The sequence below is a fragment of the Macaca fascicularis genome, chromosome 6 (genome assembly GCF_037993035.2).
Source record: "Macaca fascicularis isolate 582-1 chromosome 6, T2T-MFA8v1.1".
Classification (NCBI taxonomy): domain Eukaryota; kingdom Metazoa; phylum Chordata; class Mammalia; order Primates; family Cercopithecidae; genus Macaca; species Macaca fascicularis.
In genome coordinates this window covers 35,758,507-35,775,504 of record NC_088380.1, presented here as the reverse complement: position 1 = coordinate 35,775,504, position 16,998 = coordinate 35,758,507, and the positions used below count along the sequence as shown (strand labels likewise).

Here is a 16,998-nt window from a genome sequence, read left to right as displayed (position 1 = left end):
TAGTTAAGTCTTTGGGGAATCAAAAGTTATACACAAAGTTTTGACCACACAAGGGTTGCCACCCATAAGCCCTCCATACACACATAAACACACACACTCACACACATATATACACTTCTATAATATGCACTCAACAGACAGAAATACACACACACATATAAGATGTATATCTTTCTATGGTTTTTGAAAATAAAAATATTTTATTTTTTAAACTTTTTCTTCACAAAATGACTTCAGGGAAAAATACTGGCATGTCTAAAAGCTGTGAACCAAATATCCCCCAATCATTCAAAGTGATGAGTAATGTCGTTCTTACTTGACAGTGACCAAAGAAGAGCGTAAACTGGGTATTTACAAATCCATGCTGATTTAATTGAACTGTGAATCTCCATTCAGTATCTTATTAAGTAAGATTGTTCATCTGGGCATTTTTGCTTCTTGGCACATATTGGAGTAAGCAGAGTCATCTGTTATTTTGTGATGTTCTTACCTCTGGTTTCTAAAGTTCTGAGAAAAAAACACAAGGAGGAGAATCTAATATTTATTGAGTTCCTAAAACATGCCAGACTCTATGTTAGGCATAATCCCATACTTTATCACTGATTTAATCTTCATAATAACCCAATGGAATAATATATTATTATAATCTCCATGAGATTATAAGATTGAAAAGATCGAGGTTAAGCAATTCACTCTGCTTGTACAAGGCCACATAGGTAGCAAATTATTGGGCCACCAACTGAATCTAAGACCATCTAACATAAGGCTCAGGTTCTTCATGTATTTCATCTCATTATCTTTTATATTAGGATACAAATCAGATTAGGGAACATTTATGGAGAGACTTGATCCAAAAATATAGTTCTCTTCATGTAAGAAGAACTCCTTGAACTGATGAATGAATGTATGTTCCCCTGTGTGTGGGAGTGTGTATTCCTTTGGGCTATTTCTATAGACTTACCACACATTAGTTAATTCTCCTCTGTGTTTAAAAGTGCTTGGGTGAAAGCCTGTGATAAGTACTGTGCTAAACTATTCTCTAGGTTGTCAAATAAAACCCAGATACTCTAAGAAACTATAGCAAGAACACAGATGGGACCACTGAAATAGGTTTCACCCCTCTGGAGGGTCTCGAAAATGCAAATAACTCATTTAAACAACAGCTCGTGAACTGACTTATGCCAGTTCTTCTCTAATTAGATGTGTACTTTCATTTAATGGGAGTCAACGGGAAGGAATAATATTTGGTGAGATCTGCCCTCAAGAATAAAAGAAGGCAGCAGAAGTTAAAGGGCAGTTTCTAGCTACCAATGTGCATGGGATAAAAAATAATTATAAGAGTTGTGTAAAGTGGATTAGTTTTGTAACTTCTTCATCCTTGAGACCTTGCTTTCCTCTACTTCTCCACAGTGATTAGTATGAAAACGTTAAAAACAAAAGACCTGTGGACTGGTGTAGCTTGTAGCCTGTACTATAGTGGCTTCAACTAAATTCTGACCATCACAGCCCTGACCTTCTGCTCAAAGGGAATGTCTAATGATGCTCTCCTTACAAACAGCTCAGCTTCTAGTTCTGCCCAAAGGCCTCAGGAGGAAACATAAGCTGTACTCTTGATAAAAAGAATATACTTTTGAATTAGTGCAGAGCAAAAACCTAAGAACATTTTGCAAGTGATTACAAAGGCCTGAAATAAGGAACAACATGCTGGTTCAGACTGCTGGTAAGAGAATATTGGGAACCCAAAAGATCAATAAGACTTGGAGGAAAAACTGAATCCAAAAATTACGAGACAATTTTCATAATAATTGTTTTTTAAACCATTTTCTTATACGAGAGGGAAATAGAAACTAATATCAAATGACACTGGTTCTATGAAGAATATAGTTATTCAGCATAAATTAAATATAAAGATAGAAAATATAGAGCTTTATTTTTGTTGTATTCAACTGTTTTGAGTTGAAGAATTCCTCCAGGTATCACTATAAGTGATTTGACCTGCTTCTGTTACTAATACAAAGAGCAAATCATGACAAGCAGTAATCCCTTAAAGCATTGGTTTCATGGAATTATTTTTGCCTGAATATGTTGTACTTTTCTTCAAGGGAGAAAGGAAATGAGGAGTTCTGATAAGTGTGTCTATACCCAATATTCCAGATTAGAGTAGGGATAAGAATCCCAAAGGATAGAATGGCTCAAATCAGTAGTAAGGACAGTAGGAAATCAGGCTGTCTCTGAGATGAGATTTCAGAGAGGAAAATAAATCCCTAGGAGTTGTCCTGGATCTAAAAATTGACCTCAGGGACCTAACAATAGAATGCTGACTGGGTGGGTCTGGATGCATTAAAGCCACCCAAATAAACACTGAGGTATTCTGACAGACAAATTTGAGTGAGTCAAATATTATGACACTTTTTACAATATTGAAAGAAGAATTCATAGAATGGAGAATCATAGAGGTCACCTTATGTCCATTCTTACTAGTGAGTTCAGTTTTTCCTTTACTCACTGACAAAAGGTAGGTAGTCAATCAAAAATTCCTTCACTCAGCAAACACTGAGTAAGAAACTTATTACCTACTTAGCTCATCTCGGGTCAAGTGCCCATCTCTGAACCATTCAATTGTAATGAGAAAGGTAAGGGTCATGATGTATGAACTTAGCTTTGATCATCGCAATTAGGATGAGGATGAGGGGAGGGGAGGGGACATTTCTTAGGTGTTGCTAAGAAGCAGTTCCATAGGTATCCAATGTAGCACACATGGTGATTTTTTTTTCAGATATCCAGATGGATGAATTTTCTATAAGGTTTCAAAGATAACATTTGTATTCTCTGTCTGGTCTTGCATTTGTAGTGGGTTCTCAAAAACAATAGCATTGTCTTCTCTCTAGTCTTCCTTCCCTTAATGATCTCATCCATTATCATGACAACAGAAATTGTAACTCCTCCATGTATTTCTTGGGGAAGATCTCTTTTCCTGGGCATGAAAGCATGATGAAAAGTATATAGATGAGGGTGTGAGAAGTGAAGATTGGCAAAGGACAAAGTTCTGGGGAAGAACAATATTTGGTGCACCTTTTGTCAATTGGTGATAGCTGCCCAGATCATTTTATTGTGAAGAATTCTCATTCTATATCTAGCCTCTGGATCAGTTGTAGGGGAAAGGGAGAGAGATGAAGATCAGTTGTGCCATATATTTGAACCACTTAATTGTCATCTCAAATGAAAAAGCTGTGTCGAGGGAGACAAGCTAGTAAAGGAGATGGATATAGAAAAATTAGGTAGAACAGAATTAAAATAAGGCCGGGTCAAGGAAAAACACTCTTATGGCATGAAGGAAGTTAATGATATAACACCTAAAAGTCTAAAAGTGATCAAGCATGATAATGTCAAATAATATGTCTTTTTGTATTGGCAAGTAAGTCATTGAAAATAGCTTTTGTGGAGTATTGATTGTGCAAACCTACTACAAGAGGATTGAGAAGCTAATGGATGATAAGAAAATGTAGACAACAATTGTAGTCTATTAAAGGAGCTGCCTGTAAGTGAGAAGGAGAGGCAGTGGCTAGACTGGTGTACAAAGTTCAGAAAGTTGTAATTTTTAGCAAGACAGAGGCAAGCTAGAGATGTTTCACATCTGCTGAGTGAAAAATGAACTATAATCTTTATTATGAGATTGTAATAGCTAAAAAATTGGAAATGACATACATAACCATCAATTTTTTTAAAGATAAATTTTGTATAATTATATAAGGAAAGTGGATTAATAATACTTTTTAAGTTAGTTGGGAAGTATTCATTATACCAGGTAAATCTTTATTCCTTTTGTTTGTCTGAAATAGTTTGCTATGAATTAAAACAATTATTTTTTGTTTTTAAAATAAGATAAAATAAATCAAGTATTTATAATTCTTATAAGAAGAGAAGCAGTGAGCCACCTCTATTCCTACCTGGAATTCTACTTCTTAGATGTCAACGTGTGCAAGTCTTAGTCTTGTTCTTTTAGAATTTACCCCATTTAAAAAAAAGAAAAAGATGCTGAGTACGTGATCCCATATAGAATTGCACACAATGAGAACATCACCTAATCATGAGTGTAGATTCCGCTTAAGAAAAGGAGTCCCTTTATAGTGTAGAGTTGTGGCTCAAATTCATCACTGGCTAAATTTCAGACCAATACTAGCCCTAGGAATGCAAATTGAGTGGCATATGCAACAAACTTCCACTAGATTTCAAAGATCAGATCAGGCCATATATGGGAGTGAAGAAGAAGGAACCTGCTGGTTTGATAGTGATGAGAGGGACAGGAAGCACAGCAATGTTTGAGAAGCACCAAAACATTGAGTCAGACAGAGACAATTCTAATAAAGATAAACACATGCAAAAAAGTGGCTTATATTATTACCAAATTTTGCTCTATAGATGTCCATCTCCATCCACTTAATGAGAACATGTGTTTGTTGTGTTCATTAATTCCTAATTGTCTACATAAGAGGCACTCAATAAGTATTTGTCAAATTAATGAATACATGCAAGAGTAGATGGAGCGTGGCAAATGCAACAGAATAATATGTTGCAATGCTATGGTTGGTTTTCCCTGAAAGGTTCCTTCATGAATATAAATTGAAAATAATTATTTCTCATCCAGGTTGGAGAGCTACAGAAAAATGCAGTATGTGCTTCCAGCAACTTCCCGTTGGTCTCAGTGGAAGTCAGACAGTATTTTTGTCAACCACGTGACGTCACCTCTCTTAGGAAGTTGCAGTCAGAATAATTCATTTCCCAAAGTGCTTACTGAGAAGAATTCCTTCAAAGTTAGAGGGTGAAGGGGCTTCATTCGGGGAAAACAGGATTATCTAGGGTATATGTTTTTAAAAGCTGTTACTTCAATCTTCTCCTGTTTTATCTCCCTTGAAGAGTCTATTTGTTTTGTCTCTTCCTTTTCCCTTACTCCACACACAATTTGGCTGATAGTTTCACACACAAGACTTTTTAATTATTTACAGAAAGGTCTAATGCTGAGACACGGGCATAGCTACTCATAACTTTTTCATTTGCAGATTAGTTTTATGTGTTTATGAGTTACTTCCTGAGAGTTCTCATCATATTTTGCAAGGTTTTTTATTCAGTCCCCCACCATTCATGCCAAGGTTTGAATTAGCAAATGTCTTCTTTAGTTTAATCTTGGTGGTTTTTTCTTTACCCTCTTTTTTTTACTGTGCTTAATTCTGAAGAGCAAATGTGTCCTAGTGCTTTATTCTTCTGGTTCTAATCCAACAACATGGCTATAAAGATCCGAGAAATTCTTGTTTGTGCTTTTTCTGGTGGTGGTATTCTATTATTTCATTAAATTACATCACTACAGTGGGTTGTGGAGAAAGCAGGGGTTAGAAGCCCTGTTTTTTATCCAAGTTCTGCAATTTACCAGTTCTATGAGTTTAGGCTAATCACTCAAGCCCACTATGCCTTAGTTTATTTATCCACCCAGTGAGTAAAATAATACTGTTCTTATACAGTTGTTGCCAAGTCAACTGAGACAGAAGGCTAGTAATGTCTTCTGAAAAGCACAAAGCACATAAATCAATCTAAAGTACTATGATGAGATGTACCTTTCCAATGAGGTTGCCCTGATCACCAGCTTACTTGTGCCAGCCCAGTCATCATTTCTCAGCACAGCCAGAATTATCTGCTGTTCGAGTCAAGCAGAATCACAGCCAACCCCTTCTTAGAATCCAATTATAAAGTCATTACTTAAAACATTATTGAACACACATATGTGCTCAACTCTTCTTGAGGAGTTGTAAATACAGTGGTTAGTCAAATATATGGATAAGTCATGAGCTTACATTCCAGCTTCCCTCATGAGCTTACATTTGAGTCAGCATAAGACGATAGGAAAAGGTAATTTATGTAGTCTATAATACACGCAGGCATATTTATATTTATACTGCAGAAGTGATGGTGTATCATTATCATTGCAAATTGTACATATAAATCAATTCTCCCTAAAAAATCTCCCATTCTCATTGTGTGCGTGCACACCTTATAAAACTCAGGGGCATTAAAAAAACAAACAAAAAAAACACAACATGGTGTTTAGGGTGGAGGTAGGGGGAATTTTTACTCCTTCAGCCAGAACCCAGCCTAAGTGATTTCATTAATAACCCTTTTATAGAAAGGCCACTCTCATCTGAGACACAGCTGCTATCTTCTCTCCATCCTGATCTCTTTCAATTGTTTTTTTGTGAAAGAAAATATGTTGCCTCTCATCCATGAATTCCTTTTCCTCCACAATCTCCATCACCCAAACAAGGTAATTATCTGTGTTATACTGTAAACATTTCCTTTACCTCTCATTCCACACTGGAGACAATATGTATGCCTCCAAACGATCCACTTTGGGTTTATTTAATCCTTTTGGTAGGATGCTTCATCCTTTTAACGTGGATATTGGTGGAAGACACATGGGTGGAAAGTTCAGGTCCTACAGATACCTCCTAGCAGCTGCATGAGTTTGGACAAGAGACACTTCTTCTGCGCCTCAGTTTCTTCACCTGAAAAATGAGATAATAGCGGCCGGGCGCGGTGGCTCAAGCCTGTAATCCCAGCACTTTGGGAGGCCGAGATGGGCGGATCACGAGGTCAGGAGATCGAGACCATCCTGGCTAACACGGTGAAACCCCGTCTCTACTAAGAAATACAAAAAATAGCCGGGCGAGGTGGCAGCGCCTGTAGTCCCAGCTACTCGGGAGGCTGAGGCCGGAGAATGGCGTGAACCCGGGAGGCGGAGCTTGCAGTGAGCTGAGATCCGGCCACTGCACTCCAGCCTGGGCTACAGAGCGAGACTCCGTCTCAAAAAAAAAAAAAGAAAAAAAAGAAAAATGAGATAATGAAATTATTCATCTGATAACATTCTTGTGAAAGTTAAATTAGCTAATGCATGTAATAAACTACCTGGTAAAGGATGGTCATTCAGTCAATATTAGATAGTAGTAGTATTTTTGATAAGGTAATTGCAACTGCCCAATGGGTTCCTCTTCTCTCTATCCCAGATAGAGCCAAATTATCAAGCCAGGGGAAATGCAATAAAGTGTTTTACACATACATGGCTAAATAAGAGACTGGGGTTCTATTATTACTCAAATCAGCTTCCCTGAAAATTCAGAGGATAGGGATTTTCAAGGATAGTTTGGGGGAAGCGGGGGGGTGGCTTGGCAATGGGAGCTTACTGCTGATTGGTTGGGGGTACAATCATAGGGCTGTGGGAAACGGTCCTTATGTGCACTGAGTCACTTCTGGGTGGGGCCAAAGAAGCAGTAGACGGGTCCAAATGGAGCCATGGTTGGCAGGTCCAGGTGGAGCCATCGGTAGTCAACATACAAAACAACCTGAAAAGACACCTCAAAAGACCAATCTCAGATTCTGCAATTGTTATCTGCAGGAGTAATTGGGGAAGTTGCGTAGCTTGTGACCTCCCAAATAATGGCTGGCAATAATTTATGTCTACACCTTGGTAAAATTCAGGCTTCTCTTATCCTCCTAGCCTGGTGGTCTCTCATTAACTTTACAAAAGCAGTTGAGTTTTGGGCAAGGACTATTATCATTTAAACTATAAACTAAATGTCTCCCAGAGCTTGACCCAAGCTCAGGTATAATTAAGGCCAGTCTGAAGACTAAAGGAAAGATCAGGAGTTGTTTAAATCAAATCTCTTTGACTGCCATTATTTTCTCAGTATTTTAATTTTTGCAAAGGTGGTTTCATAATTCATCTTAATTTGTATCGTATTCTTTTAACAGACTGCTTGGTGGCTCTAAGAGAATTAATAAAGGCTTGTTGGATAAATATAGACTCAGATTGGATCATTATTTTATCAATAGGAAGCCACATGATAGATGCAACATTTTGGACTCTACTATTTGTGATTTCAGGCAATTTACTTAATTTCTCTGGAGGACCTTTTCTTTGCTCATCAACAACACAAAGTGTTGGCCTCAATTTATTTCAAGTTCAAAATCATCTGAGAAGGAAAAGAAAAATAAACAAAAGTAAATATTTAAAATTATTCAGAGGAGAAACATGAATAAGAATAAAATAGAAGAGGTTTTGAGTTTATGTGGATAAGAGGAATAAGATGATCTCTTGAGTCATGTAAATAGACAAGAGCAATGGTCTAAACAACAATGATAGTTTGTAAGGTGTCTGGGTCATGGGAACCATGAAGGATGAAACAATTAGCACTAAGTGTCAATTTATTGGATTGTTGAGTGGATAAAATGACAATTTTAAAGTGCCTTGAAAAAGATAAAAGTGCTTTAAAAATGCGAAGCCATTTAACTCCTTCAATGTCTTCTTGGTTTTGTTTTAAGTTATGAGGCGTATAGTCACCCAACCTTTGTTTATTGTAAATTTAGTATCCAAAATAACTTACTTTGTTTAAACAGAATTTTTGACCTTTGCCATTGTTACAGAATTTAAAAAGCATTTTTCAGAACCAAACGGGGAAGACTAGCAAAGAGTTCTAAGTGCCACACAGTATTTGTGGGAGGCACCTTCCAACATGGCCCCCAATAATCCCACCTCCTGGTATTCATATCCTGTGTTATCCCCTTCAAATTGTACCACTGTTGGTCTACGTGACTGGTAGGACATGACGGGGTGATGGTGAATCACTTCAGAAATTAGGTTACAGAAGAATATGTGGCCTCCGTCTTGGTCCCTCATTCTCTTTTTCCCCTTAGAATATAAGTCAGATACTGTGTTGTCAGCCACACTATAGAGAAGCTCACAGGTGAAAAACTAAAACCTCTGGTCAACAGCGGGCGAGGAACTGAGAACTACAGCCAATAGCCACAGGAGTGAACTTGGAAAAGGATCCTGCAGACAGGTAACCTTTAGAAAGCCTTAGCCTCAGCCAACATCTTGATGGCAACCTCTTGTACTCTGAGCAGGAATTACCAGCCCTCAAAAATTGTATGAGGTAACAAATGTTTATATTGTTTCAAGCTCTAGGTTTGTGGCAATTTGTTATGCAGCCATGCATAACAAATGCAGTGTTCTTCAGACTAACACTGCTCTCAAAATTAAGAAAAGGAAGAGGTCAGTGAGGTCTCAGCTCATGTGGACAGGCAGATGCATTTCAGAGAGAATAGGCCTTGGTCTTGTTTCCTGCCTGCAGTCACATACTATAGTTCTTCTCTCCAGAGAAGCTTCTGTTGTGAGTTTCTTGTTATCTTTCCAGCATTTTCTGAGCATTTCTGATATTGATTTTGAACACTTTCAATACATATTAAATACTAATAATTTCTCCTTAGTATATATGGGGGAAGGAAGCATGTAAACTTGTGAAAAACTTTGTCCTACGTTATAAATGCATCTGCAAAGTGGATTTGTTTTTCGATCCTAAAGATGCATTTCTAATTTGTAACATCTATTGCTTGAACTTGTTCTTGTCATTCTGCTTTTCTATTTTGTCCAGATCCATAGACTCTTCAAAGTTGCATTTGGACTTGGGACTATTTCAAAATCACTTGAGCAATACACTTCTCTAAATGACCACTGTTCATTTGTTCAGCAGACTAGCTCTCATGAGTTAGTCTTTCCTCTCTTTCTGGAAGATATTTAGCTTTCATTGATAATTCATTAACTGTTTTTAACAAATGTGTAGTTAGCTTTCATTAATAATTCATTATTTGTTTTAATAGTTGTGAGCAGCCGAGGGTCCCTGAACACTGACTTTACCTTTTAGAGTTGAAAAGACCTTCAGCCTTTTTGAGTTGCAGAAAGTTTAATCAATTTAATTACTAAGGTTTTATTCTTGACTATTAGCCTCACAAGCTTCTGAGACTTTTTAAGCAGAGACTGTTAAGTTGTGACAGTTTTCTTTTTGGGAACTTATTTGTATCATACCTTAGCTTATTTATTTCCTTTTTTATTTTAACTTTTAAAAACATAAAAGACCATTTGCGTTAACACTCTAAGACTCAACAAAAATGTATTTCAGTCTCCGATATACAAAAGGAAATTTCTTTATTTTTACTTGCTAATAAATTTTTCTTTCAAATATGTTTCCACATTCCTTTGTCATAGTTCCCATGGTTATGTTTATGTCTTTTTTGTAGCCACTGTTTTCTGTTTAGCATGTGTTTCACTTCATTTTAAAGTTTACTACTAACTTTATTTTTAACCCCAGACCACAAAGCACATTTACATGATTTAAAACATTTACACACAATAATTTCAAAATTCTAACAGTCATAAAAGTCATGGCAGTCATGCTGTTTTACTTAATACACAGGGTGTACTTGTTTTTATTTGGATTTTTTAGAAGGTTATTTTTTTTTTGCCTTTAGCTATGTGTTTCTGAACTTTTATTTTTAATAGTATAATTAATTTTGCACATAGCTTTGCAGAACGTGCAACAAGTTACACAATTAAAAGAGATTTTCTCCAGCTTGCTTTCATTTCCTTTGCCCTGGTCTAATACTAACATTTCCTCCCAGGCTCTACCAATTTCCTCCATCCTAACTCAGATGACTTTATTTTTTGTTTCTGGCCCTTACTCCATGGAACCAACCACTAATAGGTTACTATCTATTATTTTCCAGGTTTTCTAATTTTATTTTTTCCATCTTAACATTCATCACTGGTCAATTTTGATCTATCTACCTAACACACAGTGCCAGTCTATCTTTCTCTGTGAAAACTGCCTGTGTGGCACATAATTTAGGGCTTGTATTAGTCACGGTTCTCCAGAGAAGCAGAACCAGTAGGAAGATACATCTATATATCTATATTGATATCCATATCATCTATATCTAATTCATCTATATATATATACACACACACACACACATATGCACACACACATATATAAAACAGCAAGAGTGAGAGAGGGAGATACTGAGTATGAGGAATTGGCTCATGTGATTAAGGAGGCTGAGAATTACCATGATCTCAATCTGCAAGCTGAAGAACCAGGAAAGCCAAGGGTGCTGTAATTCACCCAAGGCTGAAGGACTGAGAACCAGGAAAGCCAATGATGTAAATACCAGTCTGAGGCCTGGAGAGGATGAGATAAAATATCCCATCAAGCAGTGAGGCCGGAGGAAAAAAAAGGAGAAAATTCCTCCTTCCTCCAATTCTTGTTCTATTTAGGTCTTCAGTGGATTGGTTGATGCATAGCCACATAGGAGAGGGCAGTGCACTTCATGGGGTTCACCTATTCAAATGCTAATCTTATCAGGAAACACCTCCGTGGACACACCCAGAAGTGCTTAATCTGGGCATCCCTGACCAGTCAAGTTGACATATAAAATTAATCGTCACAGAGGTTGATAAATTAAAATCTTAACAAAAATAATAAACAGCAAGGAAAGGCCAATCTTCTGATAAGAAAACACTACATCAGTATAAAACATAGAAACAGGTACTGCTCCTAGACTCCTGGAGGCTATAACAAAGGTGGCAGCTCATGGTGAGAAAGCTTACATTTTGTAGTTCTCCCATTTGAATGTACTCAGGAAAATATAATACCACCTACCACCTGGAATGCTTGTAAGCGTTGCTAATACCTATTTTTTTTTGGGTGGCGGGACAGAGTCTGTCTCTGTCACCCAGGCTGGAGAGCAATGACACAATCACTACAACCTCTGCCTCCTGGGTTCAAGTGATTCTCCTGCCTCAGCCTCCTGACTAGCTGGGATTACAGGTGTGCGCCACCATGCCTGGCTCATTTTTGTATTATTAGTAAAGACAGGGTTTCACCATGTTGGCCAGGCTGGTCTCAAACTCCTGACCTCAAGTGATCCACCTGCCTCAGCCTCCCAAAGTGCTGGGACTATGGGCATGAGCCACCATGCCTAGCCAATGTTGCTAATTTCCAGGTCCAACCCCTAAAGACTCATTCAGTAATCCTGGAGTGTAATCCAAGAATCAGCACCCTGCAAGAAACCAGGTTTAGTCCCATGCTTTGAGGAAAGGACATTGTGATGAGAAACACAGAAAGCTCTTGTAATACGTGTATGCTTATAGTATTGAAACAAGGAGAAAGATAAATGTATGTCTTTCCTGCATGAGAAACGTAACCATCCCTCCTCCAGATTTTCTAGTAGATTCTACAATGAAGGTGAAATTAAAGGAACCATTTAAGTAACCAAGAGGAACGTATTTATGGAAAACTGTCTCGTAGAGAGTGTAAAGAAACTATTTGAATTTGCTTTGAAACATAGAAAGAAGCATCTAAAGAAAGTAAGCCTTGTTGACAAGGTGGAAGAATCTGAAATAGCTAAGAGCAAGGCCAACGTAAACCTTCCAAGGGCCATTCATTCTAATAATTGTGTCTGCTTTGGATATATAGCTGACTCTCATTTAATCTAGGAAGATATTTGAATTAGGCCTTTGCCTGTAGAACTGTGATTCTCATTATCAGCTACACATTAGAGTTATCTGGGAGCTTTAATAAATACAAATGTCTGAATCTCACTGACTGGATAGTGGGTTTTAATTGGTGTGAAGTATGATCTGATTACCAGGATTGCTGAAAGCATTTCAGAGATTTTTAATGTGCAGCTAGATTAATAACCACTGCTCTAGTTAACTTAGCAAGTACTGCAGCAGTATGAAATTAACCTAAGATTGACAGTAGAGTAATTCACAATACTTTGCATTTGCAGTTCATCATTAGCTGAAAGCTCAATATTTTCAGTGTTTCCCAGGCCCCTAAATAAACAAAGCTCTTATTTTGAGGATTTGTCACCACACTGTTAAGAGAGTTTTTATTTTTTTTAAGTGTCACTTTTGCAATCAGCCCTGTGTACATTCATTGTTCAGGGACAATTGCCTGATCTTTCACAGAGAAGCTTTTACTTCTGAAATTCCCAGATCCTTTCCCCAAAGTCCCTGTTCTGTGCACAGAACTTCCCTCCCCGCTCTAGCCTTGATAATATACACTACGAGATCAGTACAAACAAGACATTCTGAGTCTTGACGGAAGGATAGAATGTGAGAGAGGAATAAAAGTTTCCTTTGTGCAGAGCATTGGTGGTGGTGAAGGGATTCAATTTCCCGGTTGCATAATATCTGTGTAGTTTCATTTTCATTTTCACTTTTCCCTTGTTCATTCAACAAATATTTGAATCATTACCATATGCTACTTACTTTGTTGAGCATTAGGGATACAATGATGAATAGGACAGACAGGGCCCCATCTCTCCTGGAACTTAACCTCTAGTGGAGGATACAGGACAGAAAACAGAAAAATTGCACTACTGTGTAATTAATTTGTTTATTCACCCACTAATTCTTCATACAGTATTTAAACTGAGCCAGTGCCTAGAAAAGATGGGTGAGATTCAAGGATGCATTTTAGATACTGAAAGGAGGGTGGTGGAGAGTCCTTTCTCCTCAAATTTAATTTTATTAGAATAGATTTAAACATGCAGAGATTGTATAAAGCTGATTGACATTAGCCATCAAGTTTGATTGTGAAGTGGGTTGTACGTCTGTTTGGCTCTTTCTAAAACTTTGGCAGGGACCACTCAGTACTTGAGCTTTTGGTGCTGAGGTACTTCTAAGCCATGGACTTAAGTCTGTCTCTATTTGGAGGCTTTTTTTTTTTTTTTTTCCCTAAAACATGAAATTGTTTCCCAAAGAAATGAATCAAAATCCAAGCTGATTTTGCAAGTAAGAAACCTTAGAAGAAGGGGATTTTTGTCAGCCACTAATATAAAATCATCTGGGAATACAAGATTCATACTGAACTAGAATCTCAGGGACTGACAGGGGAACCTGCATTTTTAACATGGACCCCAGGACTAAAGTACCATAACGGTGGCCTCAGAGAATCTGGTCTGTCTCTCATTGACATTTTTCTTCAATCAATCCCAATCAGTGAGTCCTTATGGATTTTTTTCCAACTTGATTATCAAGTCGATAGGTTTCCACAAGGATTTTGAATAAGGTTATCTTCTTAAACTAGTATTAATAAATCCCATATATGATACATGGGACACCATCTGGTGAAGTAACAAAGGAACTTGTCTATAAATGTTTGAACTGAGGAGAGGGGAACATTCAAGGTCAGCCATCCAAAGCGAGTGAGGAGCAATTCAGGTGGGCCAGACTAGAATATGTTAGTAATCAAAACATTGAAGCCTACTCAGTGACATTGTAGTAGGGCTGAGAAAAGCCTGTGAACAGAAGTCTATTTATTCCTTCTCTCTAGTTTTAGACTTTATGGTGTCTAAAACAAACAAACAAACAAACAAAAAATCCTGTTATTGTTACTAAGCATTGACTGTCCAGGAGAGAAATAGAGGGAGAGAAAATAAACACCTGATAAAAAGATAAAGCCTTTTTTCTCCGAGTCAGAGAGGAGCCACCAGGCTTCATCATGAACAGGAGGAAGTCTTCTGAAGACTATCTCAAGACTTGGCTCGAGGTCCATAATCATTGCTCAGTTTTCTTACTGTAATCTGACGTTCCCCTGAGATTTCAATACTAAGAGCGTGCACTGGCCAGAACATCTGTGCATCCCAGTGCCCTTAGTGTTTATTTTTCTGACTGTGAATTCATATGCTGGCATGTGGTTTCTCCTTTTTTCTCTATTGAGCCTGGAGAGTATTGGTTGAGCCCCTGGCTCCATCAACCTCTCTAATTATGGTGGCAAAACAGAAAACAGAAACAGTTTCCTGACTTCAAACTTGAGCATTAAGACTCTATGGGACTACACTTACGTGAGCAGCTGGACTCATTCAATAACATGTCTAGGTTGTTTCTCAACAACCGTAACACATATGATAGACTTTTTAGAGCTCTTAGGAGACAAGTGTTTATTTTACAAAGAAGGAAACAGATTCAAAGAGGTGAAGTGGTGAGCTAAGGCCAGAAAGCAAGAACATGGATGGATAAGGACAGAAAACTTTTCATTCTAAGAGTAATGTTTCTTCTACAGCATGACAGCACCTCTCACAAACTGTGCTTGCCACAATGACTTTGTTTTCATCCAGTGATATGTCCACTGAGCTTTTGACGACAGTATACCTTTGTTAGTATGCAAATAGATAAAATGACTTCATAATTATAGAAGCTTAACTTACAGCAATTTTGTCCAAGGCCCTATAGCTTCCAAAACCAATATATATCAATGTATACTGATATACTTCTTAAGCCTAGCACAGATTTCTTCTTTTCCTTTTAGTCACCTAGAAATGTCCCTATCTAAGCATATTAAAAATCAGATGGAAGACAAACAAAACTCCTTTGCTTGAAAATGTGATCTCCCTCCTTTTAAAAATAATAAAAACTGACAAAATATTTATGTTCTATTAAAAGACACAGTCAACCTTTAAACTTGGTCTTTTCCTTAAAAAACACATCACCAAGTACTAAAAGGCTAGTTCCTATGAAACTGTCTCCAGCTAGAAAGGGAGGTCAAGATGCCCCACAAATGTGATTTACTTCCTTAAGGATGTTTAGACAGACCTCTTGCACACAGAATTGCCTTTAAATAAATAGCCATATAAAATTCATTTTGTCTGTTTTGCCTCAAGTTTGTTGTGCTTGAGGTTTATTTGCCTGCTGTTTACAGGGCTGGGGTATAACAGAAACCAGACCAGAAATCAACACATTTTTGTCTGAGCTCTCAATGTCATGTGTCAGAACAGTCACTGGCCTCCCACCAGTCTGTTGATTGGATTCAGATTATGACCTGCCTATTCGTTCCATTTAAATTACCCTGAAGGTATGAGCTCAACAGTGCTCTGAGACAGTGTTGGAATAAGCTTTGCAAACAGCCCAAGCTAGGAATTCAAAAAGGCCTCAGCAGTAGCCTAAGAAAATCTTTATTACAAAACGACTTATAGATTTGATGTAAAACATGCTTACAATCACTTTGGGAACAGCGTTTTCATGATGTATAACAGTTTATATGAACTGGAAAGAGAAAACTTCTTACAAATGATTATCCAAAACAGTTTTAAACCAAGGGTATCTCTGAAACAGTAAGTTGGTATAAACAATTATTAGGGATTTTAAAATGTAGACTGTTCTCCTTCATTTCACCTCTGATTTTGTGGTAGCTGCATAGCTCCCAGGCTAACATCTTCCTTTGTATAGTTGATACTACAATTTGTGTCTGTGTGTACCTGGCTCATGCATCTGCAGTGAAATTAATTGCCAGGGTAGGGACCACAGAAGCAAAAAGAGACTAACAGGAAAAGACATTAGTGCTTCAGAAGATAAAGGGCTTAGAATTCTACAAATATGACTCCCTCTGATTACAAAATGGTAACTTCCTACTTTTAGAACAACCAAAAAGACAGAACACAGAAATGTTAATAACAGTTGGCCTCATATTACCCAACATCCACATATGTTAGAAAATATCCATGTAATTAGAATTGAAGTCTCTGAATTGCAACAGCGCATCCCAACCAAAAATAGATGTGGCCAGAAGTCTACTAAATGGGGACCACCCATCCTTCCAGGTTCTACATGAAACTGAGTGGGAGTTTGGCCCAGAAAAAGTAAAGTTCCCTTTTAAAATTGGGGGAAAAAATTAGTCTGTAAAAAATTAACAACTGTTACAGAAGTTTTAACTATTCAACACAGAGATTGCATCTATAATACCTACATCTTGGTTTCTAATGCCATTCCCAGAAATGGAAACAAACAAGCTAAAAAACAGGGCTCCTTAGAGAAATGGCTGATCCAGGACTGGGATAGGAAATATACCGTATGAACCTGGAACATCTCTTAGTACCTGAAAAGTGAGGACATGCTCAACAAAAACCGAAACCCATTGATAGGAACATAACAGAGGGGAATGGGATCCAATGGAAAGAGCTCCCAATGATCAAATTTGAAACAACTTGAGCAAACAAAATACATAAAGTAGTATTGGATTATAAACCAAAATGTCAAATAAATATTCATGAATCTGTACTTACATGAATATGAATCCCAAATAATTTATGTACTCTACTCTCAAGAAAGTAGATCAT

General features: G+C 37.5%; 1 long non-coding RNA gene across 1 annotated transcript in view; it reads right to left on the bottom strand.

Moving 5' to 3' along the window:
* Positions 1 to 230: 230 nt before the first annotated feature.
* LOC107129922 (uncharacterized) overlaps positions 231 to 16,998 on the bottom strand; it is a 73,394-nt gene continuing 56,626 nt past the window's right edge. The window contains exons 2-3 of the long non-coding RNA XR_001491286.3: positions 6,348 to 6,551; positions 231 to 507 (exon numbers count right to left, since the gene is read on the bottom strand). This is a non-coding gene — a long non-coding RNA (uncharacterized lncRNA). The remainder of the gene's footprint in view (positions 508 to 6,347; positions 6,552 to 16,998) is intronic.